We start from the raw sequence: 17,725 nt of genomic DNA on the forward strand, positions 1-17,725 counted from the left end.
AACAGTCTAGGAGTCAGAAAAGGGCCAGAGACACTGGAGGCCTACTGACATGACATCACAAAGACCTCATCTGTGTTTAATTGAGAAAAAAAACCTCTTACTGTATTTTGAAGCGATCCTTAAACAGTCTAGGAGTCAGAAAAGGGCCAGGGACACAGGAGGCCTACTGACATGACATCACAAAGACCTCATCTGTGTTTAATTGGGGATAAAAACCTCTTACTGTCTTTTGAAGCCATCCTTAAACAATGTAGGAGTCAGAAAATGGCCAGAGACACTGGATGCCTACTGACATGACATCACAAAGACCTCATCTGTGTTTAATTGAGAAAAAAACCTCTTACTGTCTTTTGAAGCGATCCTTAAACAGTCTAGAAGACAGAAAAGGGCCAGAGACACAGGATGCCTACTGACATGACATCACAAAGACCTCATCTGTGTTTAATTGAGAAAAAAAACCTCTTACTGTCTTTTGAAGCGATCCTTAAACAGTCTAGGAGACAGAAAAGGGCCAGAGACACAGGATGCCTACTGACATGACATCACAAAGACCTCATCTGTGTTTAATTGAGAAAAAAAACCTCTTACTGTCTTTTGAAGCGATCCTTAAACAGTCTAGGTCAGAAAAGGGCCAGAGACAATGGAGGCCTATTGACATGACATCACAAAGACCTCATCTGTGTTTAATTGAGAAAAAAAACCTCTTACTGTCTTTTGAAGCGATCCTTAAACAGTCTAGGAGTCAGAAAAGGGCCAGAGACACTGGAGGCCTACTGACATGACATCAAAAAGACCTCATCTGTGTTTAATTGAGAAAAAAAACCTCTTACTGTCTTTTGAAGCGATCCTTAAACAGTCTAGGAGTCAGAAAAGGGCCAGAGACACTGGAGGCCTACTGACATGACATCACAAAGACCTCATCTGTGTTTAATTGAGAAAAAAAACCTCTTACTGTCTTTTGAAGCGATCCTTAAACAGTCTAGGAGTCAGAAAAGGGCCAGAGACAATGGAGGCCTACTGACATGACATCACAAAGACCTCATCTGTGTTTAATTGAGAAAAAAAACCTCTTACTGTCTTTTGAAGCGATCCTTAAAAAGTCTAGGAGTCAGAAAAGGGCCAGAGACACTGGATGCCTACTGACATGACATCACAAAGACCTCATCTGTGTTTAATTGAGAAAAAAAACCTCTTACTGTCTTTTGAAGCGATCCTTAAACAGTCTAGGAGTCAGAAAAGGGCCAGAGACACTGGATACCTACTGACATGATATCACAAAGACCTCCCCTGTGTTTAATTGAGGAGAAAAAACCTCTTACTGCCTTTTGGGGCCATCTTTAAACAGACTAAAAGTTAGAAAAGGGCCAGAGACACTGGATACCTACGGACATGATATCACAAAGACCTCACCTTTGTTTAATTGAGAAGAAAAAAACCTCTTACTGCCTTTTGAAGCGATCCTTAAACAGTCTAGGAGTCAGAAAAGGGCCAGAGACACTGGAGGCCTACTGACATGACATCACAAAGACCTCATCTGTGTTTAATTGAGAAAAAAAACCTCTTTCTGTCTTTTGAAGTGATCCTTAAACAGTCTAGGAGTCAGAAAAGGGCCAGAGACACTGGATGCCTACTGACATGACATCACAAAGACCTCATCTGTGTTTAATTGAGAAAAAAAAAACCTCTTACTGCCTTTTGGGGCGATCTTTAAACAGACTAAAAGTCAGAAAAGGGCCAGAGACACTGGATACCTACTGACCTGACATCACAAAGACCTCATCTGTGTTTAATTGAGAAAAAAAACCTCCTACTGTCTTTTGAAGTGATCCTTAAACAGTCTAGGAGTCAGAAAAGGGCCAGGGACTCAGGATGCCTACTGACATGACATCACAAAGACCTCATCTGTGTTTAATTGAGAAAAAAACCTCTTAATGTCTTTTGAAGCGATCCTTAAACAGTCTAGGAGTCAGAAAAGGGCCAGAGACACTGGATGCCTACTGACATGACATCACAAAGACCTCATCTGTGTTTAATTGAGAAAAAAAACCTCCTACTGTCTTTTGAAGCCATCCTTAAACAGTCTAGGAGTCAGAAAAGGGCCAGAGACACTGGATGCCTACTGACATGACATCACAAAGACCTCATCTGTGTTTAATTGAGAAAAAAAAACCTCTTACTGTCTTTTGGAGCGATCCTTAAACAGTCTAGGAGTCAGAAAACGGCCAGGGACACAGGAGGCCTACTGACATGACATCACAAAGACCTCATCTGTGTTTAATTGGGGATAAAAACCTCTTACTGTCTTTTGAAGCGATCCTTAAACTATCTAGGAGTCAGAAAAGGGCCAGAGACACTGGATGCCTACTGACATGACATCACAAAGACCTCATCTGTGTTTAATTGAGAAAAAAAACCTCTTTCTGTCTTTTGAAGTGATCCTTAAACAGTCTAGGAGTCAGAAAAGGGCCAGAGACACTGGATGCCTACTGACATGACATCACAAAGACCTCATCTGTGTTTAATTGAGAAAAAAAAAACCTCTTACTGCCTTTTGGGGCGATCTTTAAACAGACTAAAAGTCAGAAAAGGGCCAGAGACACTGGATACCTACTGACCTGACATCACAAAGACCTCACCTGTGTTTAATTGAGAAGAAAAAAACCTCTTAATGTCTTTTGAAGTGATCCTTAAACAGTCTAGGAGACAGAAAAGGGCCAGAGACACAGGATGCCTACTGACATGACATCACAAAGACCTCATCTGTGTTTAATTGAGAAAAAAAACCTCTTACTGTCTTTTGAAGCCATCCTTAAACAGTCTAGGAGTCAGAAAAGGGCCAGAGACACTGGATGCCTACTGACATGACATCACAAAGACCTCATCTGTGTTTAATTGAGAAAAAAACCTCTTACTGTCTTTTGAAGTGATCCTTAAACAGTCTAGGAGACAGAAAAGGGCCAGAGACACAGGATGCCTACTGACATGACATCACAAAGACCTCATCTGTGTTTAATTGAGAAAAAAAACCTCTTACTGTCTTTTGAAGTGATCCTTAAACAGTCTAGGAGACAGAAAAGGGCCAGAGACACAGGATGCCTACTGACATGACATCACAAAGACCTCATCTGTGTTTAATTGAGAAAAAAAACCTCTTACTGTCTTTTGAAGCGATCCTTAAACAGTCTAGGAGTCAGAAAAGGGCCAGAGACACTGGAGGCCTACTGACATGACATCACAAAGACCTCATCTGTGTTTAATTGAGAAAAAAAACCTCTTACTGTCTTTTGAAGCGATCCTTAAACAGTCTAGGAGTCAGAAAAGGGCCAGAGACACTGGAGGCCTACTGACATGACATCACAAAGACCTCATCTGTGTTTAATTGAGAAAAAAAACCTCTTACTGTCTTTTGAAGCGATCCTTAAACAGTCTAGGAGTCAGAAAAGGGCCAGAGACACTGGAGGCCTACTGACATGACATCACAAAGACCTCATCTGTGTTTAATTGAGAAAAAAAACCTCTTACTGTCTTTTGAAGCGATCCTTAAACAGTCTAGGAGTCAGAAAAGGGCCAGAGACAATGGAGGCCTACTGACATGACATCACAAAGACCTCATCTGTGTTTAATTGAGAAAAAAAACCTCTTACTGTCTTTTGAAGCGATCCTTAAACAGTCTAGGAGTCAGAAAAGGGCCAGAGACACTGGATGCCTACTGACATGACATCACAAAGACCTCATCTGTGTTTAATTGAGAAAAAAAACCTCTTACTGTCTTTTGAAGCGATCCTTAAACAGTCTAGGAGTCAGAAAAGGGCCAGAGACACTGGATGCTTACTGACATGACATCACAAAGACCTCATCTGTGTTTAATTGAGAAGAAAAAAACATTTTACTGCCTTTTGGGGCGATCTTTAAACAGACTAAAAGTTAGAAAAGGGCCAGAGACACTGGATACCTACTGACATGATATCACAAAGACCTCCCCTGTGTTTAATTGAGGAGAAAAAACCTCTTACTGCCTTTTGAAGCGATCCTTAAATAGTCTAGGAGTCAGAAAAGGGCCAGAGACACTGGATGCCTACTGACATGACATCAGAAAGACCTCATCTGTGTTTAATTGAGAAAAAAAAACCTCTTACTGCCTTTTGGGGCGATCTTTAAACAGACTAAAAGTCAGAAAAGGGCCAGAGACACAGGATGCCTACTGACATGACATCACAAAGACCTCATCTGTGTTTAATTGAGAAAAAAAACCTCTTACTGTCTTTTGAAGCCATCCTTAAACAGTCTAGGAGTCAGAAAAGGGCCAGAGACACTGGATGCCTACTGACATAACATCACAAAGACCTCATCTGTGTTTAATTGAGAAAAAAAAACCTCTTACTGTCTTTTGAAGCGATCCTTAAACAGACTAAAAGTCAGAAAAGGGCCAGAGACACTGGATACCTACTGACCTGACATCACAAAGACCTCACCTGTGTTTAATTGAGAAGAAAAAAACCTCTTAATGTCCTTTGAAGCGATCCTTAAACAGTCTAGGAGTCAGAAAAGGGCCAGAGACACTGGAGGCCTACTGACATGACATCACAAAGACCTCATCTGTGTTTAATTGAGAAAAAAAACCTCTTACTGTATTTTGAAGCGATCCTTAAACAGTCTAGGAGTCAGAAAAGGGCCAGGGACACAGGAGGCCTACTGACATGACATCACAAAGACCTCATCTGTGTTTAATTGGGGATAAAAACCTCTTACTGTCTTTTGAAGCCATCCTTAAACAATGTAGGAGTCAGAAAATGGCCAGAGACACTGGATGCCTACTGACATGACATCACAAAGACCTCATCTGTGTTTAATTGAGAAAAAAACCTCTTACTGTCTTTTGAAGCGATCCTTAAACAGTCTAGAAGACAGAAAAGGGCCAGAGACACAGGATGCCTACTGACATGACATCACAAAGACCTCATCTGTGTTTAATTGAGAAAAAAAACCTCTTACTGTCTTTTGAAGCGATCCTTAAACAGTCTAGGAGACAGAAAAGGGCCAGAGACACAGGATGCCTACTGACATGACATCACAAAGACCTCATCTGTGTTTAATTGAGAAAAAAAACCTCTTACTGTCTTTTGAAGCGATCCTTAAACAGTCTAGGTCAGAAAAGGGCCAGAGACAATGGAGGCCTATTGACATGACATCACAAAGACCTCATCTGTGTTTAATTGAGAAAAAAAACCTCTTACTGTCTTTTGAAGCGATCCTTAAACAGTCTAGGAGTCAGAAAAGGGCCAGAGACACTGGAGGCCTACTGACATGACATCAAAAAGACCTCATCTGTGTTTAATTGAGAAAAAAAACCTCTTACTGTCTTTTGAAGCGATCCTTAAACAGTCTAGGAGTCAGAAAAGGGCCAGAGACACTGGAGGCCTACTGACATGACATCACAAAGACCTCATCTGTGTTTAATTGAGAAAAAAAACCTCTTACTGTCTTTTGAAGCGATCCTTAAACAGTCTAGGAGTCAGAAAAGGGCCAGAGACAATGGAGGCCTACTGACATGACATCACAAAGACCTCATCTGTGTTTAATTGAGAAAAAAAACCTCTTACTGTCTTTTGAAGCGATCCTTAAAAAGTCTAGGAGTCAGAAAAGGGCCAGAGACACTGGATGCCTACTGACATGACATCACAAAGACCTCATCTGTGTTTAATTGAGAAAAAAAACCTCTTACTGTCTTTTGAAGCGATCCTTAAACAGTCTAGGAGTCAGAAAAGGGCCAGAGACACTGGATACCTACTGACATGATATCACAAAGACCTCCCCTGTGTTTAATTGAGGAGAAAAAACCTCTTACTGCCTTTTGGGGCCATCTTTAAACAGACTAAAAGTTAGAAAAGGGCCAGAGACACTGGATACCTACGGACATGATATCACAAAGACCTCACCTTTGTTTAATTGAGAAGAAAAAAACCTCTTACTGCCTTTTGAAGCGATCCTTAAACAGTCTAGGAGTCAGAAAAGGGCCAGAGACACTGGAGGCCTACTGACATGACATCACAAAGACCTCATCTGTGTTTAATTGAGAAAAAAAACCTCTTTCTGTCTTTTGAAGTGATCCTTAAACAGTCTAGGAGTCAGAAAAGGGCCAGAGACACTGGATGCCTACTGACATGACATCACAAAGACCTCATCTGTGTTTAATTGAGAAAAAAAAAACCTCTTACTGCCTTTTGGGGCGATCTTTAAACAGACTAAAAGTCAGAAAAGGGCCAGAGACACTGGATACCTACTGACCTGACATCACAAAGACCTCATCTGTGTTTAATTGAGAAAAAAAACCTCCTACTGTCTTTTGAAGTGATCCTTAAACAGTCTAGGAGTCAGAAAAGGGCCAGGGACTCAGGATGCCTACTGACATGACATCACAAAGACCTCATCTGTGTTTAATTGAGAAAAAAACCTCTTAATGTCTTTTGAAGCGATCCTTAAACAGTCTAGGAGTCAGAAAAGGGCCAGAGACACTGGATGCCTACTGACATGACATCACAAAGACCTCATCTGTGTTTAATTGAGAAAAAAAACCTCCTACTGTCTTTTGAAGCCATCCTTAAACAGTCTAGGAGTCAGAAAAGGGCCAGAGACACTGGATGCCTACTGACATGACATCACAAAGACCTCATCTGTGTTTAATTGAGAAAAAAAAACCTCTTACTGTCTTTTGGAGCGATCCTTAAACAGTCTAGGAGTCAGAAAACGGCCAGGGACACAGGAGGCCTACTGACATGACATCACAAAGACCTCATCTGTGTTTAATTGGGGATAAAAACCTCTTACTGTCTTTTGAAGCGATCCTTAAACTATCTAGGAGTCAGAAAAGGGCCAGAGACACTGGATGCCTACTGACATGACATCACAAAGACCTCATCTGTGTTTAATTGAGAAAAAAAACCTCTTTCTGTCTTTTGAAGTGATCCTTAAACAGTCTAGGAGTCAGAAAAGGGCCAGAGACACTGGATGCCTACTGACATGACATCACAAAGACCTCATCTGTGTTTAATTGAGAAAAAAAAAACCTCTTACTGCCTTTTGGGGCGATCTTTAAACAGACTAAAAGTCAGAAAAGGGCCAGAGACACTGGATACCTACTGACCTGACATCACAAAGACCTCACCTGTGTTTAATTGAGAAGAAAAAAACCTCTTAATGTCTTTTGAAGTGATCCTTAAACAGTCTAGGAGACAGAAAAGGGCCAGAGACACAGGATGCCTACTGACATGACATCACAAAGACCTCATCTGTGTTTAATTGAGAAAAAAAACCTCTTACTGTCTTTTGAAGCCATCCTTAAACAGTCTAGGAGTCAGAAAAGGGCCAGAGACACTGGATGCCTACTGACATGACATCACAAAGACCTCATCTGTGTTTAATTGAGAAGAAAAAAACCTCTTAATGTCTTTTGAAGTGATCCTTAAACAGTCTAGGAGTCAGAAAAGGGCCAGAGACACAGGATGCCTACTGACATGACATCACAAAGACCTCATCTGTGTTTAATTGAGAAAAAAAACCTCTTACTGTCTTTTGAAGCCATCCTTAAACAGTCTAGGAGTCAGAAAAGGGCCAGAGACACTGGATGCCTACTGACATGACATCACAAAGACCTCATCTGTGTTTAATTGAGAAAAAAAAAACCTCTTACTGTCTTTTGAAGCGATCCTTAAACAGTCTAGGAGTCAGAAAAGGGCCAGAGACACTGGAGGCCTATTGACATGACATCACAAAGACCTCATCTGTGTTTAATTGAGAAAAAAAACCTCTTACTGTCTTTTGAAGCGATCCTTAAACAGTCTAGGAGTCAGAAAAGGGCCAGAGACACTGGATACCTACTGACCTGACATCACAAAGACCTCATCTGTGTTTAATTGAGAAAAAAAACCTCTTGCTGTCTTTTGAAGCGATCCTTAAACAGTCTAGGAGTCAGAAAAGGGCCAGAGACACTGGATGCCTACTAACATGACATCACAAAGACCTCATCTGTGTTTAATTGAGAAAAAAAACCTCTTACTGCCTTTTGGGGCGATCTTTAAACAGACTAAAAGTCAGAAAAGGGCCAGAGACACTGGATACCTACTGACCTGACATCACAAAGACCTCACCTGTGTTTAATTGAGAAGAAAAAAACCTCTTAATGTCCTTTGAAGCGATCCTTAAACAGTCTAGGAGTCAGAAAAGGGCCAGAGACACTGGAGGCCTACTGACATGACATCACAAAGACCTCATCTGTGTTTAATTGAGAAAAAAAACCTCTTTCTGTATTTTGAAGCGATCCTTAAACAGTCTAGGAGTCAGAAAAGGGCCAGGGACACAGGAGGCCTACTGACATGACATCACAAAGACCTCATCTGTGTTTAATTGGGGATAAAAACCTCTTACTGTCTTTTGAAGCCATCCTTAAACAATCTAGGAGTCAGAAAATGGCCAGAGACACTGGATGCCTACTGACATGACATCACAAAGACCTCATCTGTGTTTAATTGAGAAAAAAACCTCTTACTGTCTTTTGAAGTGATCCTTAAACAGTCTAGGAGACAGAAAAGGGCCAGAGACACAGGATGCCTACTGACATGACATCACAAAGACCTCATCTGTGTTTAATTGAGAAAAAAAACCTCTTACTGTCTTTTGAAGTGATCCTTAAACAGTCTAGGAGACAGAAAAGGGCCAGAGACACAGGATGCCTACTGACATGACATCACAAAGACCTCATCTGTGTTTAATTGAGAAAAAAAACCTCTTACTGTCTTTTGAAGCGATCCTTAAACAGTCTAGGAGTCAGAAAAGGGCCAGAGACACTGGAGGCCTACTGACATGACATCACAAAGACCTCATCTGTGTTTAATTGAGAAAAAAAACCTCTTACTGTCTTTTGAAGCGATCCTTAAACAGTCTAGGAGTCAGAAAAGGGCCAGAGACACTGGAGGCCTACTGACATGACATCACAAAGACCTCATCTGTGTTTAATTGAGAAAAAAAACCTCTTACTGTCTTTTGAAGCGATCCTTAAACAGTCTAGGAGTCAGAAAAGGGCCAGAGACACTGGAGGCCTACTGACATGACATCACAAAGACCTCATCTGTGTTTAATTGAGAAAAAAAACCTCTTACTGTCTTTTGAAGCGATCCTTTAACAGTCTAGGAGTCAGAAAAGGGCCAGAGACAATGGAGGCCTACTGACATGACATCACAAAGACCTCATCTGTGTTTAATTGAGAAAAAAAACCTCTTACTGTCTTTTGAAGCGATCCTTAAACAGTCTAGGAGTCAGAAAAGGGCCAGAGACACTGGATGCCTACTGACATGACATCACAAAGACCTCATCTGTGTTTAATTGAGAAAAAAAACCTCTTACTGTCTTTTGAAGCGATCCTTAAACAGTCTAGGAGTCAGAAAAGGGCCAGAGACACTGGATGCTTACTGACATGACATCACAAAGACCTCATCTGTGTTTAATTGAGAAGAAAAAAACATTTTACTGCCTTTTGGGGCGATCTTTAAACAGACTAAAAGTTAGAAAAGGGCCAGAGACACTGGATACCTACTGACATGATATCACAAAGACCTCCCCTGTGTTTAATTGAGGAGAAAAAACCTCTTACTGCCTTTTGGGGCCATCTTTAAACAGACTAAAAGTTAGAAAAGGGCCAGAGACACTGGATACCTACTGACATGACATCACAAAGACCTCATCTGTGTTTAATTGAGGAGAAAAAACCTCTTACTGCCTTTTGGGGCCATCTTTAAACAGACTAAAAGTTAGAAAAGGGCCAGAGACACTGGATACCTACGGACATGATATCACAAAGACCTCCCCTGTGTTTAATTGAGGAGAAAAAACCTCTTACTGCCTTTTGGGGCCATCTTTAAACAGACTAAAAGTTAGAAAAGGGCCAGAGACACTGGATACCTACGGACATGATATCACAAAGACCTCACCTTTGTTTAATTGAGAAGAAAAAAACCTCTTACTGCCTTTTGAAGTGATCCTTAAACAGTCTAGGAGTCAGAAAAGGGCCAGAGACACTGGAGGCCTACTGACATGACATCACAAAGACCTCATCTGTGTTTAATTGAGAAAAAAAACCTCTTACTGTCTTTTGAAGTGATCCTTAAACAGTCTAGGAGTCAGAAAAGGGCCAGAGACACTGGAGGCCTACTGACATGACATCACAAAGACCTCACCTGTGTTTAATTGAGAAGAAAAAACCTCTTACTGTCTTTTGAAGCGATCCTTAAACAGTCTAGGAGTCAGAAAAGGGCCAGAGACACTGGATGCCTACTGACATGACATCACAAAGACCTCATTTGTGTTTAATTGAGAAAAAAAACCTCCTACTGTCTTTTGAAGCCATCCTTAAACAGTCTAGGAGTCAGAAAAGGGCCAGAGACACTGGAGGCCTACTGACATGACATCACAAAGACCTCATCTGTGTTTAATTGAGAAAAAAAAACCTCTTACTGTCTTTTGAAGCGATCCTTAAACAGTCTAGGAGTCAGAAAAGGGCCAGACACACAGGATGCCTACTGACATGACATCACAAAGACCTCATTTGTGTTTAATTGAGAAAAAAAAACCTCTTACTGTCTTTTGAAGCGATCCTTAAACAGTCTAGGAGTCAGAAAAGGGCCAGAGACACTGGATGCCTACTGACATGACATCACAAAGACCTCATCTGTGTTTAATTGAGAAAAAAAACCTCCTACTGTCTTTTGAAGCCATCCTTAAACAGTCTAGGAGTCAGAAAAGGGCCAGAGACACTGGAGGCCTACTGACATGACATCACAAAGACCTCATTTGTGTTTATTTGAGAAAAAAAACCTCTTACTGTCTTTTGAAGCGATCCTTAAACAGTCTAGGAGTCAGAAAAGGGCCAGAGACACTGGATGCCTACTGACATGACATCACAAAGACCTCATCTGTGTTTAATTGAGAAAGAAAACCTCCTACTGTCTTTTGAAGCGATCCTTAAACAGTCTAGGAGTCAGAAAAGGGCCAGACACACAGGATGCCTACTGACATGATATCACAAAGACCTCATTTGTGTTTAATTGAGAAAAAAAACCTCTTACTGTCTTTTGAAGCGATCCTTAAACAGTCTAGGAGTCAGAAAAGGGCCAGAGACACTGGATGCCTACTGACATGACATCACAAAGACCTCATCTGTGTTTAATTGAGAAAAAAAACCTCCTACTGTCTTTTGAAGCCATCCTTAAACAGTCTAGGAGTCAGAAAAGGGCCAGAGACACTGGAGGCCTACTGACATGACATCACAAAGACCTCATCTGTGTTTAATTGAGGAAAAAAAACCTCTTACTGTCTTTTGAAGCGATCCTTAAACAGTCTAGGAGTCAGAAAAGGGCCAGGGACAGGAGGCCTACTGACATGACATCACAAAGACCTCATCTGTGTTTAATTGAGAAAAAAAAACCTCTTACTGCCTTTTGGGGCGATCTTTAAACAGACTAAAAGTCAGAAAAGGGCCAGAGACACTGGATACCTACTGACCTGACATCACAAAGACCTCACCTGTGTTTAATTGAGAAGAAAAAAACCTCTTAATGTCTTTTGAAGCGATCCTTAAACAGTCTAGGAGTCAGAAAAGGGCCAGAGACACTGGAGGCCTATTGACATGACATCACAAAGACCTCATCTGTGTTTAATTGAGAAAAAAAAACCTCTTACTGCCTTTTGGGGCGATCTTTAAACAGACTAAAAGTCAGAAAAGGGCCAGAGACACTGGATACCTACTGACCTGACATCACAAACACCTCACCTGTGTTTAATTGAGAAGAAAAAAACCTCTTAATGTCTTTTGAAGCGATCCTTGAACAGTCTAGGAGTCACAAAAGTGGCAGAGACACTGGAGGCCTACTGACATGACATCACAAAGACCTCATCTGTGTTTAATTGAGAAAAAAAACCTCTTACTGTCTTTTGAAGCGATCCTTAAACAATCTAGGAGTCAGAAAAGGGCGAGAGACACTGGAGGCCTACTGACTTGACATCACAAAGACCTCATCTGTGTTTAATTGAGAAAAAAAACCTCTTACTGTCTTTTGAAGTAATCCTTAAACAGTCTAGGAGACAGAAAAGGGCCAGAGACACAGGATGCCTACTGACATGACATCACAAAGACCTCATCTGTGTTTAATTGAGAAAAAAAACCTCTTACTGTCTTTTCAAGCCATCCTTAAACAGTCTAGGAGTCAGAAAAGGGCCAGAGACACTGGATGCCTACTGACATGACATCACAAAGACCTCATCTGTGTTTAATTGAGAAAAAAAAACCTCTTACTGTCTTTTGAAGCGATCCTTAAACAGTCTAGGAGTCAGAAAAGGGCCAGAGACACTGGAGGCCTACTGACATGACATCACAAAGACCTCATCTGTGTTTAATTGAGAAAAAAACCCTCTTACTGTCTTTTGAAGCGATCCTTAAACAGTCTAGGAGTCAGAAAAGGGCCAGAGACAATGGAGGCCTACTGACATGACATCACAAAGACCTCATCTGTGTTTATTGAGAAAAAAACCTCTTACTGTCTTTTGAAGCGATCCTTTAACAGTCTAGGAGTCAGAAAAGTGCCAGAGACACTGGATGCCTACTGACATGACATCACAAAGACCTCATCTGTGTTTAATTGAGAAAAAAAAACCTCTTACTGTCTTTTGAAGCGATCCTTAAACAGTCTAGGAGTCAGAAAAGGGCCAGAGACACTGGATGCTTACTGACATGACATCACAAAGACCTCATCTGTGTTTAATTGAGAAGAAAAAAACCTTTTACTGCCTTTTGGGGCGATCTTTAAACAGACTAAAAGTTAGAAAAGGGCCAGAGACACTGGATACCTACTGACATGATATCACAAAGACCTCCCCTGTGTTTAATTGAGGAGAAAAAACCTCTTACTGCCTTTTGGGGCCATCTTTAAACAGACTAAAAGTTAGAAAAGGGCCAGAGACACTGGATACCTACTGACATGATATCACAAAGAACTCACCTTTGTTTAATTGAGAAGAAAAAAACCTCTTACTGCCTTTTGGGGCGATATTTAAACAGCCTAGGAGTCAGAAAAGGGCCAGAGACACTGGAGGCCTACTGACATGACATCACAAAGACCTCATCTGTGTTTAATTGAGAAAAAAAACCTCTTACTGTCTTTTGAAGCGATCCTTAAACAGTCTAGGAGTCAGAAAAGGGCCAGAGACACAGGATGCCTACTGACATGACATCACAAAGACCTCATCAGTGTTTAATTGAGAAAAAAACCTCTTACTGTCTTTTGAAGCGATCCTTAAACAGTCTAGGAGTCAGAAAAGGGCCAGAGACACTGGATGCCTACTGACATGACATCAGAAAGACCTCATCTGTGTTTAATTGAGAAAAAAAAACCTCTTACTGCCTTTTGGGGCGATCTTTAAACAGACTAAAAGTCAGAAAAGGGCCAGAGATACTGGATACCTACTGACATGACATCACAAAGACCTCATCTGTGTTTAATTGAGAAAAAAAACCTCCTACTGTCTTTTGAAGCGATCCTTAAACAGTCTAGGAGTCAGAAAAGGGCCAGAGACACTGGAGGCCTACTGACATGACATCACAAAGACCTCATCTGTGTTTAATTGAGAAAAAAAACCTCCTACTGTCTTTTGAAGCGATCCTTAAACAGTCTAGGAGTCAGAAAAGGGCCAGAGACACTGGAGGCCTACTGACATGACATCACAAAGACCTCATCTGTGTTTAATTGAGAAAAAAAACCTCTTACTGCCTTTTGAAGCGATCCTTAAACAGTCTAGGAGTCAGAAAAGGGCCAGAGACACTGGATGCCTACTGACATGACATCACAAAGACCTCATCTGTGTTTAATTGAGAAAAAAAACCTCTTACTGTCTTTTGAAGCGATCCTTGAACAGTCTAGGAGTCACAAAAGTGGCAGAGACACTGGAGGCCTACTGACATGACATCACAAAGACCTCATCAGTGTTTAATTGAGAAAAAAAACCTCTTACTGTCTTTTGAAGCGATCCTTAAACAGTCTAGGAGTCAGAAAAGGGCCAGGGACTCAGGAAGCCTACTGACATGACATCACAAAGACCTCATCTGTGTTTAATTGAGAAAAAAAACCTCTTACTGTCTTTTGAAGCGATCGTTAAACAGTCTAGGAGTCAGAAAAGGGCCAGAGACACTGGATGTTTACTGACATGACATCACAAAGACCTCATTTGTGTTTAATTGAGAAGAAAAAAACCTTTTACTGTCTTTTGGGGCGATCTTTAAACAGACTAAAAGTTAGAAAAGGGCCAGAGACACTGGATACCTACTGACATGATATCACAAAGAACTCCCCTGTGTTTAATTGAGAAGAAAAAAACCTCTTACTGCCTTTTGGGGCCATCTTTAAACAGTCTAAAAGTTAGAAAAGGGCCAGAGACACTGGATACCTACTGACATGATATCACAAAGACCTCACCTTTGTTTAATTGAGAAGAAAAAAACCTCTTACTGCCTTTTGGGGCGATCTTTAAACAGCCTAGGAGTCAGAAAAGGGCCAGAGACACTGGATGCCTACTGACATGACATCACAAAGACCTCATCTGTGTTTAATTGAGAAAAAAATCCTCCTACTGTCTTTTGAAGCCATCCTTAAACAGTCTAGGAGTCAGAAAAGGGCCAGAGACACTGGAGGCCTACTGACATGACATCACAAAGACCTCATCTGTGTTTAATTGAGAAAAAAAACCTCTTACTGTCTTTTGAAGTGATCCTTAAACAGTCTAGGAGTCAGAAAAGGGCCAGAGACACTGGATGCCTACTGACATGACATCACAAAGACCTCATCTGTGTTTAATTGAGAAAAAAATCCTCCTACTGTCTTTTGAAGCCATCCTTAAACAGTCGAGGAGTCAGAAAAGGGCCAGAGACACTGGAGGCCTACTGACATGACATCACAAAGACCTCATCTGTGTTTAATTGAGAAAAAAAACCTCTTACTGTCTTTTGAAGCGATCCTTAAACAGTCTAGGAGTCAGAAAAGGGCCAGAGACACTGGATGCCTACTGACATGACATCACAAAGACCTCATCTGTGTTTAATTGAGAAAAAAAACCTCCTACTGTCTTTTGAAGCCATCCTTAAACAGTCTAGGAGTCAGAAAAGGGCCAGAGACACTGGATGCCTACTGACATGACATCACAAAGACCTCATCTGTGTTTAATTGAGAAAAAAAAACCTCTTACTGTCTTTTGGAGCGATCCTTAAACAGTCTAGGAGTCAGAAAACGGCCAGGGACACAGGAGGCCTACTGACATGACATCACAAAGACCTCATCTGTGTTTAATTGGGGATAAAAACCTCTTACTGTCTTTTGAAGCGATCCTTAAACTATCTAGGAGTCAGAAAAGGGCCAGAGACACTGGATGCCTACTGACATGACATCACAAAGACCTCATCTGTGTTTAATTGAGAAAAAAAACCTCTTTCTGTCTTTTGAAGTGATCCTTAAACAGTCTAGGAGTCAGAAAAGGGCCAGAGACACTGGATGCCTACTGACATGACATCACAAAGACCTCATCTGTGTTTAATTGAGAAAAAAAAAAACCTCTTACTGCCTTTTGGGGCGATCTTTAAACAGACTAAAAGTCAGAAAAGGGCCAGAGACACTGGATACCTACTGACCTGACATCACAAAGACCTCACCTGTGTTTAATTGAGAAGAAAAACCTCTTACTGTCTTTTGAAGCGATCGTTAAACAGTCTAGGAGTCAGAAAAGGGCCAGAGACACTGGATGTTTACTGACATGACATCACAAAGACCTCATTTGTGTTTAATTGAGAAGAAAAAAACCTTTTACTGTCTTTTGGGGCGATCTTTAAACAGACTAAAAGTTAGAAAAGGGCCAGAGACACTGGATACCTACTGACATGATATCACAAAGACCTCCCCTGTGTTTAATTGAGAAGAAAAAAACCTCTTACTGCCTTTTGGGGCCATCTTTAAACAGTCTAAAAGTTAGAAAAGGGCCAGAGACACTGGATACCTACTGACATGATATCACAAAGACCTCACCTTTGTTTAATTGAGAAGAAAAAAACCTCTTACTGCCTTTTGGGGCGATCTTTAAACAGCCTAGGGGTCAGAAAAGGGCCAGAGACACTGGAGGCCTACTGACATGACATCACAAAGACCTCATCTGTGTTTAATTGAGAAAAAAAACCTCTTACTGTCTTTTGAAGCGATCCTTAAACAGTCTAGGAGTCAGAAAAGGGCCAGAGACACTGGATGCCTACTGACATGACATCACGAAGACCTCATCTGTGTTTAATTGAGAAAAAAATCCTCCTACTGTCTTTTGAAGCCATCCTTAAACAGTCTAGGAGTCAGAAAAGGGCCAGAGACACTGGAGGCCTACTGACATGACATCACAAAGACCTCATCTGTGTTTAATTGAGAAAAAAAACCTCTTACTGTCTTTTGAAGTGATCCTTAAACAGTCTAGGAGTCAGAAAAGGGCCAGAGACACTGGATGCCTACTGACATGACATCACAAAGACCTCATCTGTGTTTAATTGAGAAAAAAATCCTCCTACTGTCTTTTGAAGCCATCCTTAAACAGTCTAGGAGTCAGAAAAGGGCCAGAGACACTGGAGGCCTACTGACATGACATCACAAAGACCTCATCTGTGTTTAATTGAGAAAAAAAACCTATTACTGTCTTTTGAAGCGATCCTTAAACAGTCTAGGAGTCAGAAAAGGGCCAGAGACACTGGATGCCTACTGACATGACATCACAAAGACCTCATCTGTGTTTAATTGAGAAAAAAAACCTCCTACTGTCTTTTGAAGCCATCCTTAAACAGTCTAGGAGTCAGAAAAGGGCCAGAGACACTGGATGCCTACTGACATGACATCACAAAGACCTCATCTGTGTTTAATTGAGAAAAAAAAACCTCTTACTGTCTTTTGGAGCGATCCGTAAACAGTCTAGGAGTCAGAAAACGGCCAGGGACACAGGAGGCCTACTGACATGACATCACAAAGACCTCATCTGTGTTTAATTGGGGATAAAAACCTCTTACTGTCTTTTGAAGCGATCCTTAAACTATCTAGGAGTCAGAAAAGGGCCAGAGACACTGGATGCCTACTGACATGACATCACAAAGACCTCATCTGTGTTTAATTGAGAAAAAAAACCTCTTTCTGTCTTTTGAAGTGATCCTTAAACAGTCTAGGAGTCAGAAAAGGGCCAGAGACACTGGATGCCTACTGACATGACATCACAAAGACCTCATCTGTGTTTAATTGAGAAAAAAAAAACCTCTTACTGCCTTTTGGGGCGATCTTTAAACAGACTAAAAGTCAGAAAAGGGCCAGAGACACTGGATACCTACTGACCTGACATCACAAAGACCTCACCTGTGTTTAATTGAGAAGAAAAAAACCTCTTAATGTCTTTTGAAGCGATCCTTAAATAGTCTAGGAGTCAGAAAAGGTCCAGAGACACTGGAGGCCTACTGACATGACATCACAAAGACCTCATCTGTGTTTAATTGAGAAAAAAAACCTCTTACTGTCTTTTGAAGCGATCCTTAAACAGTCTAGGAGTCAGAAAAGGGCCAGAGACACTGGAGGCCTACTGACATGACATCACAAAGACCTCATCTGTGTTTAATTGAGAAAAAAAA

Source organism: Paroedura picta, chromosome 17 (genome assembly GCF_049243985.1).
Source record: "Paroedura picta isolate Pp20150507F chromosome 17, Ppicta_v3.0, whole genome shotgun sequence".
Lineage (NCBI taxonomy): Eukaryota > Metazoa > Chordata > Lepidosauria > Squamata > Gekkonidae > Paroedura > Paroedura picta.